This window comes from Coenobita brevimanus, chromosome 113 (genome assembly GCF_032717465.1).
Source record: "Coenobita brevimanus isolate Jiangsu-jjx chromosome 113, ASM3271746v2, whole genome shotgun sequence".
Lineage (NCBI taxonomy): Eukaryota > Metazoa > Arthropoda > Malacostraca > Decapoda > Coenobitidae > Coenobita > Coenobita brevimanus.
Window position 1 is genome coordinate 8,250,706 of NC_137066.1, and position 4,467 is coordinate 8,255,172.

A 4,467-nucleotide genomic window follows, 5' to 3' on the forward strand; every position below is an offset into this window, starting at 1 on the left:
TTTCCAATACTGAAAACTAGAGAAAATTTTACTTTATTCAGTGGTATTGTTAAGGAGTGAAAACACTTCATTCCTGTAATTCTAGTTTATTGACAACGTGACAAGTAAAAATAAAACACCACAAATGTATTATAATCCAGTGCATATTACAGGCAAAAATTAATTCCGGGAGTGGCAAGGTGGAGTTCCTGCTTTGTTCTTGCCAGTGAATTAGCGACGATGCCACTCAACAATTTGCAGTAGATATTGACGTTGCTGTTCGTCTTTTGTAAAGACTTGATTATAGTCCTGGATAAGAGCTACTCGTGCCTTCTCGCAGATGCACACTGTTTCGCAAACAACTGGAGTTGCGCACTCTTTACTTACAACTTCTCACGCTGGTGAAACTTGAACTACCGCCGCAGGACTTCTGCCGAAGGTGGGAGACGATTTTCCTTTATCACGTCAGCTGGAAAGCCAATCAACCACACATGATCCTGTTTTCGGATCGCACATGCCATTACGAGACTAAATAAGTCCACAAAGGAAAATCTAGGAAGAGACCAAACACGATGGTTAGTCAGTGTTTAGTTCCTACGTGACGTAACACTACTCAGTATTTCACCATAACAAAAGCCTGACAGTCTAAGAGTCATACCTTGTTTAGCCGGGGTTCGTTGGAGACGGTATTTTGATATACTCAACCTGAGGCAATGCAGTCAATAGCGAGAATAACTGATGAACGGCTTGTGGCTGATCATTTATATACGCTGTGGGTGTGGGTATCTAGGCCAAGCCAAAATATGACAGAATGTTCTAGAACGTACTACCATGGGCCGGCTGATGTAACGCCATTAGGTTACGTTATGGTATCTAACTATGCTCATTATATATATTAAATCTAACCAAATTAAAATTTTATATCTAATTATATTAGAAGTTTTCAAATCGAAGATTCAGTAAAACTTTTTGAATACTATGATAAATTCATAAAAGTCATGACGTAACACTACAGTACTCTCAGCTACGTCTCAGTGGGCTGGTACGGGATAATGCAGGATCATGTGACAGCGGTGAAGTTAAAAATGAACGAAATTTTGAAAACGTCAGTATTTCAGTGAGTGCAACTAAATAACGCAAAGGACTATCGAAGTATTCATAATGAAGTTTGGTGACCACCCTAAATATATATATGTAAAGTTCGTCCATGAAATTGACATGAGGAAGTTGCAGAGTACGGTAAAATGTAATGCTTACAAATAAATCGCTAGGAAATACAGTAAAGTGCAATACAATAAATACAAAGTCTTCATTCACCATACGCTCCCATCTCATCACAAACACGCATCATCCAAAAACATTATCACTCACGTTCCGTATAATCACCTGTTTGCGGTATTCATAATATCACCACATCCTCAAAACTCACCAACACTTTCCCTCGCAACCACTCTTACCACATCCCCCAACATCATTACAAACACCTTGGATAACCTCCATCTCCAAGCACTTAAACAGCTTCAAACATCCCCACAAACACACACCCCACACACATCACCACAAACATTCACCACACACACGCATCGTCAGAGACACTCACCACACACACATCACCACAAACACACACCCCACACACCACCACAAACACTCACCACACACACGCATCATCAAAGACACTCACCACACACACATCATCACAAACACTCACCACATACACATCACAACAAACACTCACCACACACACATCATCACAAACACTCACTACACTCTCATCACGACAAACACACACCACACAATCACCACAAGCACACACCACAACCCTCCAAGCTAAAACACTCACAACACCAAAAAAAAAAAAAAATCACCAAGTCTTCTTGTCTTCATCTTTCACATAATCAACTGTTTGTGGTGCCCACTACAGCACCACAGAAAAAAATAATCAGTGCGTTATTTCTACTTTGCCATGCTTGTTTTAGATTCACAAAGATAGACACCTAAAGTATTGCCCAGTATATAGCAAATGGTCTCGTATGAACCAACAGAGATTTTGGTTTTTGCTTTCCTCTCTACACCTTAATGCTTCTACTTCATCACATTTTCCAGCATCACCATCATATTATAACATCTTTCAACAATAAACACAATAACAACACCACCAATACCCCTCCTAAGCTTTAGCGTTATCACCAGTTTGTGGTGCTCATAACAATACCTTTAGGATGCTCTTTAGATGAGGTATTTGGATGGTAGAAGGCTTAAGGAGACAAAGTGTGGAAGAAAAGAAAGAAGGAAGGAAGGAGCGAAGGAAGGAAGAAAGACTGAATTAAGGAAGGAAGGTAGGCCAGGAAAGGAAGATTGAAAGAAGGAAGGCAGGAAGTTCGAAGAAGGAAGTGAGGTATTGGAAGTAAAAGCAAGGAGGAAATCTGGAAAGGAAAGAAAGTTTCAGAAGTTAGGGAGGAGGAAGAAGACAAAGAAACGGGGATGACTAGCAGGGGTATCCGGCGTTCCCGGGCCAAAAAGGCAAACACTCTAATCCTATTTGTTCTAATTCAATCTTTTTTGTTTTTTCTACCCCAGAAAGACCATGTACCTCTTATGCTTTTGAAGAGGGATCATAAAAGATCCAGAAGTTTCTATTTCAGCTTTCGCAGACTAACGCACAGTATTTGTGCGCACTTGTTTACTATTACCAGTGACCTCAAATGATCTCGTAGGTAAACCTCACATAGCCTATGTCCAAACTGGAGGTCATGTGAGTCTCCATGCCAAAAACTGGGTTGCAGGGGTACCCGGCGTTACCCGGGCCAAAACGGCGAACACTCTACCGATGACCTCAAATGACCCAGATCTGAATTTTGACTCCCATAAAACCATCCTTGGATCACCGTAATTCAGAATATATATGGGCCTGGGGGTCTCTGGCCCTTGGTTTGGGCATGATTGAAGGATAAACAAACAAACAAACAACACGACTCATTTACATATACTGATTAGAAGACTGGCAGAAGAAAGGCAAGATCTGATATGGTAGGGTGAGAAGAAGAAAAAATGGAGAGAGGGAGGGCTGACTGGAAGAATAAAGAGAGGAATAGATAACGTAGAGTGTGAAAAAGAGATGAGGGAGTGAGGATTGGAAAATTAGCAAAAAATGGAACAGTCGGGTGTGAGATGTTAGCTTAGGAGAAAACGTAAGGAAGGTTTCATAGGAAAGTTTGCAAGGAGAATGAAGGTTTGGAAGGAAAGAGAACGATAGGAAGCTACAGGAAGATGATGAAGGAAAGGAAAAGATATAATAAAAGAGAAAAGAGCGGTAAAGAAAATGAGAACTAATAATGACTGACCAACGAAAGGTGGGATGAAGAGAATTCTTGCACGGGAGGAAACTTAGTTACTAAAACAGTGTAGAGGCTTAGAAATAACAAGAAGACAGAAATAAAATAAGTGGAAAGGGCTGTGATGCAGTCAGTTTAAGCAGCAAAAAAGGAGTGGAAAAGAACGCTGGAGAAAAAAGCCATGGAGACAAAGTTAGTGCAGCAGAAATTGTTTAAAGAAAGGGAAGGAGAGAATAGTAAAAGGAAGAAGACAAAAAGGCATTCTTTGAAACAGAGAATACAAACCCAGAAAAGAACGCAAAAAAGTTACTAACAGGGAAAGAGGTTAAGTCGCACGAGAACAATGTACATCATAAAAAACACTTGGTCAACAGAATGAGTGGAATGTACTTAGATAGATCTACTGTTTGAAGAAACTGAAGGGAAAGGGGAATATAGGATGACGTGGACACAGATTTGGTGAAATAGAGACACAGAAGTTATTATTTAACGTGAAAACAGATATAGCGTGGAATACTGGCATATCCGAGAGAAGAAATAGATAACTGGGGAGAGGAAAAGATAAACCCAAAGGTAACACTGAGACAGGGAGCGAGGGAAGGGGGGGGGGTGATTTCAGACAACGGGAACAGATTTTGAGAAATTAAGATATAAAGGATGAAGAAGCGTTCAGAAAAGAGGTCAGCGGTTGTGTGTGTGTGTGTGTGTGTGTGTGTGTGTGTGTGTGTGTGTGTGTGTGTGTGTGTGTGTGTGTGTGTGTGAAGATATGATAACGTTGCACAGGACTCCTGAAGACCGCCCCTTCCGCCTTGGGAGGCAGCCTTTGGGAATCACACTATGCCTATAATCGACCCCCATTAGCATTACTTTCCCCCAGGATGAGTCCTTCCTGTCTAATGCCTGCTGCTGTTGGAAGTCTACCACGATACAGAATGTTGCTTTCCTTGGTAATAAATACATAAATAAAATGTCAGTGCATACCTGCGTTGGTCACGACCCCAGAAACCGTCCCTGCACTGGGGACGGCCCTCGGGGACCACGCCCAGCCTCAGACTACTTCTGTTGGAAGACTGCCACTATGCAGTACAGTATTATGTTTTCTGAAGAGCTGCCGGACATTCCTGGTTGCCAGCAAACACGACCTATGGATCTGTGA